The sequence below is a fragment of the Cupressus sempervirens genome, chromosome 9 (assembly GCF_028749045.1).
Source record: "Cupressus sempervirens isolate cs-2001-9-10 chromosome 9, ASM2874904v1, whole genome shotgun sequence".
NCBI classification, from domain to species: domain Eukaryota; kingdom Viridiplantae; phylum Streptophyta; class Pinopsida; order Cupressales; family Cupressaceae; genus Cupressus; species Cupressus sempervirens.
The window spans coordinates 127,874,188-127,892,288 of NC_143126.1; the positions used below are offsets into that span (position 1 = coordinate 127,874,188).

Sequence of the window (18,101 nt, forward strand, 5' to 3'; positions counted from 1 at the left end):
TGTTTTCTCAATCATTTCTCTCTGTTAATTAACCTGGTTCAAGGCTCCATCGGGAAAGAAACAGTAAGAAAACTTGACATCTTTGCCAAATACATCAAAATTTAAATACATTTACACATAATGTTACAATTCAATTGAATTCTCTTCTAAGTCTTTCACAAGAGGTCCTTTCTATTAGAGTAAAACATTGATTTAATTTCATTTATTAAATTCACTTTACTCCCTTCTTAAGATTTTACTTTATGCATCTTTTGCATCTCTATTTAATAATTATTAAACAACTTTTCCTTTTTAGGTTACCCTTTTCCGAGTTTTGATCTCCTTTTATAAGGATGGATCTCCTTTGTATAATCTAATCTTTTTCATTTCTTAAAATATATTAGCACATTTTCAGAGAAAAACCCTTTGCCTCCTCTTATCTTTTTCTTCTGTGACAAGTTTTTGCATGCAGGTATTCAAAGGCTTTGTGGATTTTGTTGATCAAATCCTTCATGGTATTAGAGCCAGATCTACTATAACTTGTTTGTTATTTGGAGAAAAAGGAGAACGAGGGTTTGATAGAATAGATTTAAAAAATTTTGGGTATTTTTTTAGAAAACATGGGGTTTACTAATTTATGGAGCAGGTTAAGGCCAAACGAACATCACGGATGGATTCAGAAGGCGTCAAAACACTTGTTTCCATATAAAATTTGTCCAATTTGGACAACATTTCTCTGGGAGGCAAATTTTTTTAGCCCAGCAGGGCCGTACAGCCTTCTGTATGTAGATTGAGGCATTTTTATTCAAAAAAAATTTAAAACCCTTTTTTTTGGGCTGCTCAAGCTTCTGGCCACCCTGCAGCCATGGGAGCACTGCCTACTCTCGGTCGATGCTCAGCTACAGGAGGTGAACCACCTGCAAACAGCCCCACCCAACGCTCAACCCCACTAGCACCGACGGGCCACCCACCATCTTCTTGTGTTGGTAGTGCAACTGGTGTTCACCACCTCGGCCTCACCTCCATCAGCAACGCAATCACCTACAACAACTAGTGGAAACATCACATCCCGATGGTGTGACATCACTTTTATGAAGACTGACATCAACATTTTTCAACATGACCTCATTTTTAGGCATAGTGACATCATCTGGTCCTCAGCCTCACTGAGGTCATTCTCGGGCAGTGTGACATCTTCAAACTAGTGACCAAATTTATTTTTTTCGATGACTAGTTGTTGACGACCGTACGGCCGTCAATTTTTTCCCCTGCTCTGTAATTTTCTAGAGAGTTTATTTTTGGACCTACAGTTGGTTCTTTTACGATAACTCTCGCATACGGGGGTCTTTTTCAGTTCCAAAAAAAGCATCAAAAAGTTGATTCCGAGATGAAGATGATGGAAAAGGAATTTTTGGATTTTTATTCGAAATTGATAGCTATTTTGGCATTTGAAGTTTGTTGATGAATTCTATCTTCTGGGGGGCATAACTTCTTTGTTATAGCTTCATTTTTCTATCTGAAAAAAGCACCAGAAAGCTCTTTTTGATAGCTTGCTAGATTCTTAGTCTTTTTTCTAGTATTTGGTATGAGGTATTTTTAATTTATATCTGAATCTTTTTTGCTCTTAACTCATTTACACAATCTATTTGTAAGTTGGGTTTCAATTTATTACATTGTGGGGGCCATTTTTATATTATTTTTTGTTATTATATCAGTATATCATGAAAAAAAAAAAAAAACACTTTCTAAAACAAGTGCCAAGACCACTTCTTCTCTAGAACTTTTGACCCCTCATAATTATCACACCTAAAAGACCTCAATGACTCGGCTTCTCTGGTCAAGAGGGTTGTCATCATGTTTAGATGTAGTTCAACCTATTTTTTAGAGGCCTTTTGAGATTATGCAGCATCAAAACAAAATGGATGAGGCAATCAGATTGATTGCATTACAGGTATCAAATAGTTTACAGTTTCATCTGGACAAGTGTAATACTCCTCTGGCTATGTGGACAAAGCTTCAAGGCTTATTTGGTACTATAAATGAGTTCAAGGCACTTCAGATAGAGATAGAACTTACATCACTTGCACCCGATTCCTTTCTGACTATTGATGACTTCTTGATGAAGTTTATTCAACAGAGATCCTTGTTGCAGAGTTGTGGAAAAATGAAGATTGATACTGAGTGCATCTATTTAATTCTCTCAAAGCTTCAAGGGAATTTTTAGATATTTTCTTCCACATTCTATTCCACCGAAGATGCTTTGGGGAATCATTTTTTTATGCCTTCTTTTGAGGTCTTTTGTGATTGCTTGACTGGAGAGTAGTCAAAACTCACATAGTTGGATACTATGATTAGTTCTAACACAAAGGCATTGGTAGCTTATACATCTACAGGAAAGCTAAAGCCAACACTAAAGCATAAGACAGATTCAGCAGGCAGTGAGAGTTCCTCCAAGCCTCCTCCAAGATCAGATGCTCAAAAACCCTCTTAGAAGGGTAATACTTCTAAGTCTAGTGAGTCTTCCTCCAAGACTAAGAAGTATACAAGTGAACCTTGCAATTTTTGTGGAAAAGAAGGACATCTAGTTTCTAGGTGTTGGAAATGTCTTGAGGCATTAGCAGAGGCTATGTAATAGTCTAGTATTGCTTCTTCAAAGCCTCCACCTCCACCTACAGGGAAAGGACATGCTCTTTTTGCACATGCATTATCTTCTCTAACTTCTTGGATTCTTAATTCCAGAGCTTCCCATCATATGACACACTCACCTAATTTGGTTACCTCACTTTCTTAGAGTGTTACTACATAGATTGCAGTTGGTGATTCTTCTCAACTTTCAGTCACAAGTTCAGGAACTATCTCTTTAGAGGGTGGTTCACTACAAGATTTTCTCTTGGTTCCAACCATTTCTATGAACCTCTTGTCTATCTTCCAAATTTTTCATTCAGGCTTTGGAAAGAAAGTTGAGTTCTCACCACATGATGTGGTTATTTGAGACCTCCATGATCCTAATTTGGTTGTTGCTACAAGAAGTGTTGATCTTTAGTCTCACTTATATCAGTTTGATGGCTTTGAGAGCTCCAATTCTACAGGTGTTTCTCTCATTGTTCATGCAGACATAGTGAGAAAACTTTGGCATGAGCATTTTGGCCATGTCAATTATAGATATCTACAATAGATGAGTACACAGGAGCTAGTGATTGGGTTACCTCAGATCTCTTGTACTGACGGTGTGTGTCAAGGTTGTGCTCTTGGAAAACATCATAGAGATTCTTTTTTGATAGGTAAATCCACACGTGCTAAGGCACCATTGGAGTCTATACATAGTGATTTGATGTCATTTCCCACTCCATCTTTTTTTGGTGCTCGATATGTGCTCACCTTTATTGATGACTTCTCTAGACGCACATGGGTGTACTTTTTGAAGCCCAAGTCTGATGTCTTTGATTCATTTTGAATCTTTAAGAATTTTGTGGAGAAGCACTCTAGTCTTTCAGTCAAGCATATACACACTAATAATGGGGGGGAATATGTGAATCAATCTTTTAAATATTTTTGCGCTGAGCATGGTTTACAACATTAGTTCTTTGTTCCTCATACACCTCAACAGAATGGGGTTGCTGAGAGAAAGAACAGGACATTATGGGAGATGGCCAATTGTATGATACAGTCTCGTGCTATGAGTTCTTCATTTTGGGCTGAGGATATCAATTGCACCAACTATATTCAGAATTAGATGCCTCATAAGGCATTGCAACACATGACTCATGAGGAATCTTGGACTCATGTCAAGCTTGATGTTTCTACTTTTTTCATTTTTTGTAGTGAGGCTTGGGCATTTATTCCAGATGCTCAGCAAAAAGCCATGGAGAAGAAGAGCCAACCACTCATATTTATTGGCTATTTTGAAGATGTGAAAGCATATAGGTTGTTTGATCCTAATTCCAAAGATGTCTTGTTTCAGTGAGATGTTTAGTTTGATGAGCATTATCCTTTTATGGATCCTCCATCTTCTCCTTCTTCTTCACTACCCAGTACTTCATCTACTCCTCTATAGGATTATGCCTCCTCTAAGGAAGATCTTGAGATTGATCCCCCTCTACCTCCTCCACCAGATGTTCTGTGAGTGCCCAAGTGGGCTTGTGATACTGTTGATGCAGCTGGACCTCTGGCAGGTGATCCTATAGATGTTCATTTTACTTGTTCTCAGACTGCAAGAAGTGGCCTTTTAAGTCATGCCATTTTTTATGATCCTTAAAAAATTTCACAAGTGACTGGACACTTAGAGTGGGATAGGGTTATGGATGAGGAGTACTCTTCTTTGATGAAGAACCACACATGGGATCTGTGTCCTCTTCCAAAAGGAAGAAAGTTGGTTTGGTGTCGTTGGGTGTACTGTACCAAGTATGCTACAGATGGTTCTATTGATAGGTACAAGGCATGTCTTGTTGCAAAGGGTTTCAAACAGGTTGAGGGTCTTGATTACTCTGAAACCTTTGCCCCTATTGCCAAGATGAACTCTATTCACCTTGTACTCTCTCTAGCAGCTTCATAGAGATGGACAATTTTTCAAATGGACGTGAAGAGTGCCTTTTTGCATGGAGACCTACATGAGGAGATCTATATGAAGTAGCCTCATGGTTTTGTGCAAGACTCTTCATTAGTATGCCAGCTTTGGAGGTCTTTACATGGTCTCAAATAGGCCCCTAGGGCTTGGTATGAGAATATGAGAAAATGGATTCCTTCTTGCTTGCTTCCCACTTCACATGGTGTCCTTCTGATCCTACAGTTTGCATTCAACGTCATGAGGCTGACTTATTGATAGTTGTGCTTTATGTTGATGACCTCATCATCATAGGAAGCTCAATCTCCATGATACAGGGTGTTGAAAAAGAATTGAGAGAGCAGTTTGAGATGATAGATCTTGGCCTTCTACACTATTTTTTGGGCCTATAGGTTGTTCAGTCTTCAGACAGGATAACCATACTTCAGCAGAAGTATGCTCATGATATGCTTCAGATATTTGGCATGCTTGATTATAAGCCCACCCCTACACCTTTTCAGTCAGGTGTTTTTTTATCTACCACTTGCTCTACCCCTATAGTGGATTCCACTCTATATAGATAGCTTGTGGGTAATTTTTTGTACCTAACACACACACGTCTTGATATTTCCTTTGCGGTTGGACTTCTCTCTCAATTTTACCATGATCCTCATGAGAGTCATTAGCAAGAATCCAAATGTATCTTAAGGTATATTAGTGGTACAATATGTTATGGCATTCACTACACATCAAGGGATCCTCACATTGTTGGTTTCACAAATTTAGATTAGGCTGGTGACATTGATGATCACAAGTCTACTTATGGTTTTGTATTTTGTCTTGGTTCTGGTCCTATCACATGGTGTTGCAAAAAGAAGAATGCTCACGCATTATCATCTATAGAGGCAGAATATAGGGCAACTATATTAGCTAGTCAAGAGGTTTTGTAGCTTCGACAGTTGATGACAGAGTTTGGATTTCCTCCTAATAGTCCTACCTTTCTATGGTGTGACAATTAGAGTGCTATACACATTTCATGCAATCCTATTGAGCATTAACAGACCAAACACATTGAGCTTCACATGCACTTCATTAGGCATCTCATTCAGGATGGTGCCTTGAGCTTGGAGTATATTCCTACTACTAAGTAGGTTGTAGACATCTTCACTAAACCTTTTGCATCGCCACGGTATCTTTAGTTGCATTCTATGCTTGGGGTAAAGGAAGTTGTCCTTGGGGGATCTCAGTGATGAGTCCTTCCTTCCTTCCTTTATTCACTATCTCTTTTTGGAGTAGAGTTTTTCCCACTAGGTTTTTTCTATTTCTCTGCTTCATAGAGATTTAGTTATTTTTGGGTACATCATCAGGCCTTGTTGCTAGGACCCAAGTTTGCTTTAAGCTTTTCTTTGTAGTTTCCTTGCTCTTTTTGCATTGTTGCTCATCTTAAGGGGGGGGTGTTAGAGTAAAGTGTTGATTTAATTTCATTTATTAAATTTTCTTTACTCCCTTCTTAAGATTTTACTTTATGCACCTTTTACATCTCTATTTAATAATTATTTAGTAATTAGTAAATAGCTTTTCCTTTTTAGGTTACCCTTTTTTGGGTTTTGATCTCCTTTTATAAGGATGGATCTCCTTTGTATAATCTAATCTTTTTCATTTCTGAAAATATATTAGCGCATTTTTCAGAGCAAAATCCTTTGCCTCCTCTTGTCTTTTTCTTCTGTGATAGGTTTTTACATGTAGGTCTTTGAAGGCTTTGTGGATTTGTGTTGATCAAATACTTCACTTTCCAATATCTTCAATTCACCAAGGGAACCATGGGAGAGACAAGAACCAACACGGAGGTAAAACAACATAATATGATGAACAATTCAAGCATGCATTCCAAACTCAGTTTTGCACAATAGGTTCAAAATTGAACCAAAATAGGGGGGAGGTGAATTTTCTCAATAGGATATGTGAATCACAATACCATAAGATAGCCCTTTTGGGGCTAAAATTCAAGAACTTCCATTCTTCTACAAATTCCCCTTCGAGGCCAATGCAACAAGGATTTTCATTCCTTCCCTTCTACAAGAATTCAAATTTTCATACAAGATATGTGATGACAAGTAGGGGCCCATACACCCTACCCTCTTTCAATCTTAGTTTTGCATTCTAAGGATTTGTGCCCATGCTTCTTACATTTGTGATATTTTCCTTTAAACTTAGGTTTTTCTTTGCATTCATTAGCTCTATGAATATGCTGATTGCAATTGTAGGATTTTCCATTGAATTTAGCCTTCCCATTGCTCCAACATTTGTTTGATGTATGACCTATCTTGCCACAGTGACTACAAGTAGGTCCTTGATTTTTTTGAGCTCCTTGCTTGGATGATTCAACTTCTTTTGTATATCTTCTGTATATCCAATTCCTATTTTTCCTTTTTTATCTATATTAGATTTTTTCATTTAGTTGATTTATATCTACTAGATATTTCATCATCCTTTCATTGGTTTTCCTTTCTATGTTTAGGTCATTCTACAATCTTTCATTCTCTAATCTTAGATTCATGATCTCTTCATTTGTATTTGTGAGCTGATTAATGAAGTCTACCTATTGAAGGGATAGGTATTGAATTTCATTGGTCTTTCCTTCTATGTCTTCTTTTATCTTATTTTTCTCTTCCATGACTTCATACTATATAAATAAATAAATAAATTTTATATATATATATATATATATATATATATATATATATATATATATATATATATAAAGTGACATAGCACTTATATAATATATTTATTAATAAACTAGTTCAAGGGCTCATCATAGAAAGAACTAGCAAAAAAACTCTGAATCGTTGCTGAATTACAAAAGTGTTAAAAGCTTATATGTCATACCAGGCATACCTACAAAAAAATACAATTTCTCGGCACTAAGCATGAGTTCCTAAAATATGATATATATCAATACTCAACAATGATCAAGGTCCAATTATGCCAATGAAGCTCTCCTTTTGAAATATTTAACTAAAATCAAGAGAGCATTGAACCTCCTATCTAATTGGAACATTTGTGAACCAAAAAATACCATCCAAATCAACTTCTAGGAGATGAACCATGAAGGCCAACTCTATACTTTCCATTTTCAGAAAAAAGATGAATCCTTATGAACAAAGAATATGAAAAATAATAGCCATGAGTCAATCAATTGTAGTACTAGTTTCTATTAAGCTTCATTCATCTTCTTTGTGTCCCAACTATGGAACTTTGCTAAGCATGGGAATTTCAAAAAAAACCTTTGAATGGCAAGGTTCAAATATGGAGCCCTCACAACCAAGATTAGCTAGATAATCAGCTAGTTTATTGCCCTCCCTCAAAGTATGAGAGAAACAAGTAGCTTGAAAAGAATCAATTAAATCCCAGCATTGTTGAAGGATATAGGCTAGTTTCTAGGTATGAGAAGATTTTGAGAGACAAGAGTTTATAATTACCTAAGAATCACCTTCAATATGGATGGTGGAAACATTACATTTCTTTGCCAAAATTAGACCTACCAATAGGGCTTTAGCTTCTGCAAGGTTGCTAGTACCAACTGGTAAAACATTTTCTTTGATTTCAACTACTTCACCTTGCCAATTCCTAATACAAGCACCCAATCCTGACTTACCAGGGTTCCCATGAGAGCAACCATCAAAATTTAACTTTAGAAAATTTCTAGAGGGGGGAGACAATTTTAAATGGAGTCGATCAGATTGATTATTAGAATTCTAGTTTGCAGAGAAACCTGGAGGTAACTTAATTTGTTTCCATAGTTTTAGAAGAAGATAATCCCAAACAAATACTAAAATATTATTCATACAATTGAATATATTTTCATTTACTCTTTTCAAAATTTCATTCTCAATCCCATCTAGAACAGATTCTAGGTTTGATTTTTCATTATGAAAAATGATCTTGTTACGTTCCCACTAGATGGCCCACACCACATCAGCTAGGATGCACTTCCAAATACTAGTAAATAGAGATCTTGAGAATAGAATTGGCCAACATTGAAATAGTTCCCAAACACTATTTGGCAGGGGTAAAGACATTTGAAGCTTGTTCAATACAAAAACCCAACACTGATAAGCAAATGGACACTAGAGAAGTAGGTGATTTGTAGATTCTAGCTCCTTGTTACATAATTTGCAAATAAAAGATTCAACAATACCTAGCTTGGACAACTGCTTTCTAGTGAGTATTCTTTTTCTAAGGGCTAGCCAAGAAAAACATCTAGCCTTGGGCAACATAGTGGAGTTCCAACAAAAGGAAAAAGCTCTAAACTTCTGCTTGAATTATATGTTTGTCGTAGACCATAATAACCTTCCTTAATTGAATAATCACCACCTTTTAATGGGGCCCATATAACTATATCTTCCCTATTAGAAAGAAAAACAATTCTTTCAACAAGACAGTCCCTCAAGGAAAGGAGACTTGGATGACTAAGAAGATGTGTTGGATGTTCTTTCTAGAGAACCCTTCTTGAATGAATTTCAATAGCCAAAACATAGTCCCAAAAAGAGGAGCCCCACTTAGCTTTTAGGACTTGGCGTGCTTCATCCAACTTTCCTTGTCTACATAGAGGGGGAAATCCATTCCATCAGTCTTTCCAAAACTTTATTTTCTCTCCACTATGAATTTTCCAAGTAACATAATTACAAGCAATATCCTTTGAAGACATCATAAAGTTCCATATGGCTGAACCTAAAGGAGGATTAGACAAAGTAAAAATTCTAGAAGGACTTGGAGAATCTAAATATTTTTCTTGCATGATTGAACACCATTTTGTATGAGATTTTGTATACATTTGCCACATAAGCTTGCCCCCAAAAGCCTTATTTCTAGTAGCAATATCATGCAACCCCACACCTCCAGATGCCTTATCATGAGATATTTCAAGAAAAGAAACAAACATAATTTCCTTTCCATATAAAATCTCTGATAATATTTTGAATTTGCAAGATTATAGAAGAGGGAGCATTAAGAATTGACAAATAATAGTTTGGGATAGCTATTAGGATAGCTTTAACTAGAAAAATATGACTTGAAAAAGATAACCATCTAGCTTTCCAAGTAGAGATCCTACCCTTAATTCTATCAATGATAGGAAGCCAAAAAGTTGTCTTGTTTATTCCCATAAAAAAAAGGAATTACAAGATAAACAGATGGGAGATGATCCATCGGGAAACCCAAAGTTGAAGAAATCCTTTGAGCTACTGCATCATTAATGTTAAAAATGAAAAATTTGGATTTTTTGGCATTGATCCTCTAACCAAAAACTTCCAAATATAGGTCCAAGGCATATTTAATATCATTAGCTTCCTTTACATTTGATGTACCAAAAAGAAGAGTATCATCAGCAAATAGGGAATGGGTAACTCTGATAGATGTATGAGGAATCAAAATTCCTTGCCATAAGCCCAATTGTGAATATCTATTGATGAATCTACCGAAAGCATCAGCCATAAAAATAAATAAAACTAGAGATAGTGGATCACCCTGACGAATCCCTTGAGAAGACGGGAAAAAACCAATTGACTCTCCATTAATAACAACTGAAAACCAAGCACCAAAAATACAATTTTTGATCCATCTGCACCACTTATCTAAAAAACCAAATTTGAAAATAATTTTAAAGAGGAATGACCATCTTACCCTATCATAGGCCTTCATCATTTCAAGCTTGATCACAAAACAAAACAACTAATGAGAATTGATAGAATGAAGAGTCTCATGTGCAACAACAACACCTTCCCATGTTTCTCTTCCTCGCACGAAACTGCCTTGATCTAAAGAAATGATACGAGGAATAAATTTCTGCAACCTCATATATATAGCTTTAGTAATCAATTTATAAATCATGCTGCATAAGGAGATAGGCCTAAAGTCAACAAAAGAGGTCGGCTACTTAACTTTTGGAATAATAGCAATGTTAGTTGAATTGAAGCTCTTGACCATCTTGGCATTCCTTCTTGACTCTTCAACCACTGTCAATAAATAAGAACCAATAAAATCCTAACATTTTTGATAAAAAAGAGCTATAAATCCATCAAGGCTTGGGACTTTGTTAAGTGGGAATGAAGATACCACTTTTTTAATTTCTTCCAATGTGAAAGGTGTAAGCAACATCCTATTATGATCTATTGTAATAAGAGGGGGAATACAACTAATAAAATCATTAATAAAATTGTCATCAATAGAATCCAAATGAGGGGGAGCCAAGAGATTTGAAAAAAACTGAAGACCTTCCTCCTTAATACCATTGTCATCTTCTATAAGATGACCAGATTCTGAGTGCTTAATTGAAAAAATAGTGTTAACTGCCCTATTAACTCTAGTAGTTTCATGAAAAAAAATTGTGTTCTTATCACCATCTCTTAACCATAGTTCATGATACTTTTGTCTCCAATAAATCTCCTCCATGTTGCAAAGCTCCTCCCATTCTTCTTTCAAGGATTTTTGCTCATGATATAAATCTAGACTAAGACCTTTTTGAATGATGACTGAATTTACCTTCTCATGTTTTTGCTTGAACACATTTTTAAAAACCTTCACATTCCACTCTGTAATGTCCCCATTTTAGCAGTTGACCAAGTGTGTGTGCGTTAGCCTTGTTCTACATGGTCCCAAGGGCTAACGAAGGGTTTAATGGGATCTTGGAGTGTTTTGGCCTAGTCATTTCCAGTTTGGGCCAAAACGAAGTTGATTTACTCAATTTCAGGCATACTTACTATTTTTAGTAAGTTGGCAGGATACAGTGCAGGTCAATTTTGGTGATTGGATTCAATACTCCTCGGTGAGAGCTTTCTGATGAGCTATCACTCGCATTATTCAGAGTTCGGTGAGAGCTTTCCGATGAGCTATCACTCGCATTATTCGGAGTCCGATTGCTAATACATTTTAATGCCTGAAGTTTTATTAAAGTAACGTCTAATTTAATTGTAAAATATTAAAGTGTTACTTTAATATTTATTTTATGGTGATGTGTACCCAAGGGAGACATAAGGGGTATTTTAATATATGTTTTATATTACACATCTTTATCCCACATTGCCCATATGAGTTGAGCGGACCCGTGGGAATAGAATAAAAGGAAGCATTTGTAGCTTCATTAGACAGGTTGAATATGAGAAGAAATTGGTGTGTGAGTTGCAGCTTTGTTCTTGGCATTTGAGGATGTCTATCCTCTCTTGTAACATTCTAGATGTCATTCCCTTGGGGTTTGGCCTTTGGAATTCTTTCTTATTGGCTTCATTATTAGGCAGTTTAGTTGCATTTCCAGCTACAGGCAGATTTGATATTTTGCTCATATCTTCTTCACTAGTTGTCCGACGCTTATGCCACTTGGAGGGAATGGTATTATGAAGGTAGTGGACTGATTGGAGGACAAAGTATTGTAGCAGCAAGTTCATAAGCATGGGCTGGAGTATTATGACAATATTGCTGAAGTAATTAGTGAGTTGATAAATCTGCCATGTATTTGGTTTTATGAATTCTAAAAATAACATTTTATTAGCAGCAATTCATTTCCACTTTACATATTGTTGTAGTTTCTTTCTTGTTTATGCTGTATGATACCAATTCCATGCACGAAACACAACAAACAAATAAACGTTTGATTTCCAGAGTTATAAGGGGTTTTAAGAAGTTGAATGCAAACTGTTTGACATAATTCCTTTCAGCAATTTGGTTTAGTTTTTTGAGACATCCAAGGGTGCCCATTACAGTGGTATCAGAGCTATAAGTCCTGCCATCCTATGGAGGTCTTATAGGTAATTTGGAACAACCGGATAGGGGGAAAAAGTAAGTAAAAAACATAGGCTAAGCATTTATGTTTGAGCATGCGACAGGGGTCTTATAATTTCCGCGATACCAGAGCAAGACAAAATAGGATTTCAGACTTGCAAAGAAAACAGTCTAGTACATCCGTGCAAGGGGACATTGAATTCAACCATATAGACACAGAGGAGATATTCTGTGATCAGGAAAATAATATGGGTGATCAAGATGACAGGAATACAGGATTAGGTAGAGGCAGAAATGCTGGTCTAGATCAGGGGGAGGTATTGTTCCGACAGTTACTAGATACATTAGAGTAGCGGCAGCATATGCAGCAGGAGCAGAATAGGCGAATGGACATGATGTTGCAGCTCATGGCTAAACAGATGGGTGTCAATATTAATCCAGGTGATGCCAACAACAGAAACAATAACAATGAGAGAAACAATAACAATGGGGGAAATAACCATGAAGGCCAAGGCAACAACAATGGTCCTAAGAATAACATTAATGGTAATAATGGACACGAAAATAATGGGAATGAGGCTGATAACTTTAGACACGTTGCACGCCCAGCACGGACTGCGAGCTCGAGACCTCTTCTACCCACTTTTCCACCCAGAGATCCGGTTCAACCAGTAAACGAACCGTAGATTACTGAGTTACAGGATCAGTTCAGGAGGGACTGGGAGGCTAGTAGACCAGAGTTTCAGGCAGATATTTCTCTTAGAGATTATATGGACTTGAGGATGAGACACATGCCTAAAGCAGGAGGGAGGAATCAAAACTTTGAGCTAAGGAAGAAATTTGGAAAACTTTCTTTACCTTATTATGATGCTTTAGGGAAGATGACTGCACGAGCTCGGGTGTAGAAGGTAGATACATACTTGCAGCTAAATCCTATGCCTGAGGAGGAGGCTATCAAGTATGCGGCTATGCACTTGGATGGCGTTGCACATGAATGGTGGCATCATGGCATGGTGACTTTGGGGCATAATCAGATTACATCCTATGAGGAATTCACCGAAACATTGATTGGGAGATTTGACACTAAGGATCCTGAGTTACATTTCAAGGAGCTAGCATAGTTAAAACAGTCAGGTTCTGTGGATGCTTACATTGCCGAGTTTCAGCGCTTGTTTGTACTTGTTACTGATATCTCTCCTAGGAGATTGGTGATGTTATTTTGTGATGGTCTTGTTGATCCATTACGAGGTTGGGTGAAGGGACATGATCCACTCACGTTAGCTAAAGAAACTAAAAAGGCACGAGATTTAGCCCCTTCGGTATACAAAAGAAAAAACCATTCAACAGATTCTTCCTACTGCAAGGACAAAGACAAAAAATCATTTTAGAAAGAGTATAGCAAACCCAAAGAAGGATCAAAAGGACTAGACAATGAAACCTTGAATGAACTTCGAAAGAAGAAGCTGTGCTTCCATTGTACAGAGCCTTGGGACTTATCTCATAAATGTTCTCTCAAGGCTAAGGCAAATCAAATGGAGTATTTTTCAGCAAAAGAGTCAGAGTCAGAAGGGGAGGATCAGCACTCCGATTCAGATGAGGGTAACACTATAGAGGAGAGCAACATTCCTAAGGATGATAGATCATTGGCACGCTTGATAGGGGCCCAAAAGGAAATCACATTTAAGGTCAGGGGTACTATCCAGGGGCAGAAAGTGATATCTCTTATTGACACTGGGGCTACACATAACTTCATAGATGCACAGTTGGTAGCCAGGAGAGGGTTACAGACAGAGGAGCATGATGGGTTTAGAGTCATGGTGGCTAACGGTGATAAGTTATTATGCACTCGGAAGATATCTAATCTTTGCATCAGGTTTGGATATGGCTACGAGTTGGTGAGTTCTATGTTGTGGCCATTGGAGATTATGATGTCATCCTCGGCATGACATGGATGGCTTCACTAGTTGAGTTCACACTCAATCTAGCGAAATTGGAGATGAGATTCCAGCATGAGGGCAGAACTGTGGTACTTAGAGGGCTTTCAGATGGAGGTTGCAGAGTCGTGTCCTTGAGGAGAATGCAAAGACTTTTTCGTCATGATGACATAGAGTGGGCGGCAGAGTGCCACATTATGCCAACTTCACCAGAGCCACAAGAAAAGAGTCATCCACTAGATGTCCAGAAGATACTTGATAAGCACGCTAAAGTATTTAGCAATATTCCTCATGGGGTTCCTCCTGACAGAGGGATGGAACATGTTATTGAGCTTGAGGAGGGAGCCAAACCAGTTATGATTACTCCCTATCCTCATCTTAAGAAACACAAGGATGAGATAGAGAAGGCGATTACAGATTTGTTGGAGATGGAGCATATCAGGCCCAGTAAGAGCCCTTTTGCTTCAAAAATAGTATTGGTAAAGAAGAAGGATGGGATGATGCGCATGTGCATTGATTACAGGGCACTGAATAAGAAAACAATTAAAAATAGGTATCCCATTCCTAGGATTGATGAGCTAATTGATGAGTTTCATGGGGCATGCTTCTTCACCAAAATTGATTTGCGATCCGGATACCATCAGAACAGGATGAGAGCAAAGGACATTGAGAAAATAGCCTTCCGATGTCACTATGGCCACTTTGAGTTCATGGTTATGCCATTTGGTCTAACTAATGCACCTGCTACATTTCAAAGTTGTATGAACCAGGCATTCAAGAAGCAGTTGAGGAGATTTGTCTTGATCTTCTTTGATGACATCTTGGTCTTCAGTAAGACCTGGGAGGACCACTTACATCATCTAGAGGAGGTTTTATCTATTCTGGAGAGAGAGTCATTGTATGCCAAGGAATCTAAATGTGAGTTTGGCATGACTGAGCTCCTTTACTTGGGGCATATCATTAGTGCAGATGGTGTTCAGGTTGATCCCAAAAAGATTAGAGCTATTATAGAATGGCCTACTCCCACAAACCTTACACAGCTTAAGGGATTCTTTGGTTTATGTGGTTTTTATAGGAGGTTTGTTAAGGGATTCTCATAGATTGCTACACCCTTGACAGATCTTACCAAGAAAGGAGCCTTCGTGTGGACAGGGGCAGCATAGAGGTGTTTTGAGCATTTCAAGCAGGTAATGTCTTCATGTCCAGTTCTAGCTCTACCTAATTTCACAAAGCCTTTTGAGCTTCATTTTGATGCATCAGGTGATGGGATTGGAGCAGTATTGATGCAGGAGAAGCATTCCATTGCATTCAAGAGTAGGAAGCTCTAAGGAGTTGAGAAAAGTTATTCTGTCTATGACTGGGAGATGTTGGCCATAATGCATGCATTGGCCAAATTTTGATCATATTTGGTAGGTGGATGTTTTGTGATCAAGACTGATTACAACAGTATTAAATACTTCATGAGCCAGCATGATCTTAATGACCGGAAACAAAAATGGGTGACTAAATTGCAGGCTTATGACTTTGACATAGAGTTTGTCAAAGGTAAGAAAAATGTGGTGGCTGATGCCTTATCTCGGAGACCTCACTTATGTGCTCTGGTAGAGATTTTAGGAGATTGGAGAGATCAGATTATAGCAGAGTATGTCAGAGATGCTTGGGCTTCTGGATTGATTTCAGTACCATACAAAATGATCGCTATGAGGTGATAGATTGATTGATCAGAGTTTAGGACAGGGTTTATTTGATTCCATCATCACATTTGAGAGAGGCGATACTGAAGGCATTTCATGATGCACCCACAGCTGGACATCCGGGGGTCTTCAAGACCTATAGGCAGATTCGAGAGCGGTTCTCATGGAAAGGGCTCAAGGATGATGTTCAAAGGTATGTCAGGGAGTGTGTGGTTTGTCAACAGAATACGGGAGAACACACATTTCCTGCAGGTTTATTATAGCCCTTGCCCATTCCTGATAGGAAATGGGAAAGTATTTCGATGGACTTCATCACTGGTTTACCACGAGTGCAGGGAAGGGATTGCATCTATGTGGTGGTGGACCACTTGACGAAGTTTGCTCACTTCATTGCTATTCCGTCCACTTACACAACAACACAGGTGGCAGATCTTTTCTTTAAAGAGATATTCAGGTTACATGGGTTGCCCAAATTCATTGTCAACGACTGGGATAGTAAGTTTATGAGTGTTTTTTGGCAAGAGTTGTTTAGGTTGTGTGGTACAGATCTTACACCTAGCACTAGTTATCATTCGCAAACAGATGGGCAAACAAAGATTGTGAATAAATGGGTGGAAGGATATTTGAGGAACTATGTAACTACACAACAAAAGGCTTGGATCAGATGGTTGCATATGGGAGAGTATTGTTATAACACCACTTATCATATGTCCATCAAGATGACTCCTTTCATGGCACTCTATGGTTATGAAGCACCTAGCTTCATGGATTTAGTTTTGGGGGATAGTAGAGTGCCCAAAGCCAAAGAATTATTGTAGGATAGTTAGGACATCCTGAAAGTGCTCAAAGAGAATATACAACAGGCCCAGAATCAACAAAAATTGTATGCTGATCAGCACCGAATAGAGCACAGTTTCGAGGTAGGGGATATGGTTTACTTGAGGCTACAACCATATAGACAGTCATCGCTCAAGAAGAGCAGAGTTGAAAATTTGAAACCTAGATTTTATGGTCCCTATAGGGTGATTCGCAAAGTGGGCAAAGTCGCCTATGAGCTTGAGCTTCCAGAGGGTAATCGAGTGCACAATGTGTTTTATGTGTCTAGGCTTAAGAAAGCCATTGGTCAGAGTGTAGTGCCTTCTGTAAATTTACCCCCTTTGGATGAGGAGGGGAAGCTTGTGTTAGTACCTGAGGCTATTCTGGATACCAAAGAGAGGAAGCTTAGAAATAGGATAGTGAAGGAGTATTTGGTCAGATGGAAAGATCTGTCGGAGGAAGATTCTACATGGGAGAGTGAGCAGGTTACTCAGCAGGCTGGACTGAGATTGCTTGAGAACAAGCAATTTCAAGGGGGGCGAACTGTAATGTCCCCATTTTAGTAGTTGACCAAGTGTGTGTGTGTTAGCCTTGTTCTACATGGTCCCGAGGGCTAACGAAGGGTTTAATGGGATCTTGGAGTGTTTTGGCCTAGTCATTTCCAGTTTGGGCCAAAACGAAGCTGATTTACTTAGTTTCAGGCATACTTACTATTTTTAGTAAGTTGGCAGGATATAGTGCAGGTCAATTTTGGTGATTGGATTCGATACTCCTCGGTGAGAGCTTTCTGATGAGCTATCACTCGCATTATTCGGAGTCCGATTGCTAATACATTTTAATGCCTAAAGTTTTATTAAAGTAACATCTAATTTAATTGTAAAATATTAAAGTGTTACTTTAATATTTATTTTATGGTGATGTGTACCCAAGGGAGACTTAAGGGGTATTTTAATATATGTTTTATATTACACATCTTTATCCCACATTGCCCATATGAGTTGAGAGGACCCGTGGGAATAGAATAAAAGGAAGCATTTGTAGCTTCATTAGACAGGTTGAATATGAGAAGAAATTGGTGTGTGAGTTGCAGCTTTGTTCTTGGCATTTGAGGACATCTATCCTCTCTTGTAACATTCTAGATGTCATTCCCTTGGGGTTTGGCCTTTGGAATTCTTTCTTATTGGCTTCATTATTAGGAAGTTTAGTTGCATTTCCGGCTACAGGCAAATTTGATATTTTGCTCATATCTTCTTCACTACTTGTCTAACACTTATGCCGCTTGGAGGGAATGGTATTATGAAGGTAGTGGACTGATTGGAGGACAAAGTATTATAGCAACAAGTTTGTAAGCATGGGCTGGAG

At 38.0% G+C, this 18,101-nt stretch overlaps 1 pseudogene; it reads left to right on the forward strand.

The window, feature by feature from the left end:
• Positions 1 to 1,897: 1,897 nt before the first annotated feature.
• LOC149537864 (isoleucine--tRNA ligase, chloroplastic/mitochondrial pseudogene) overlaps positions 1,898 to 18,101 on the forward strand; it is a 105,715-nt pseudogene continuing 89,511 nt past the window's right edge.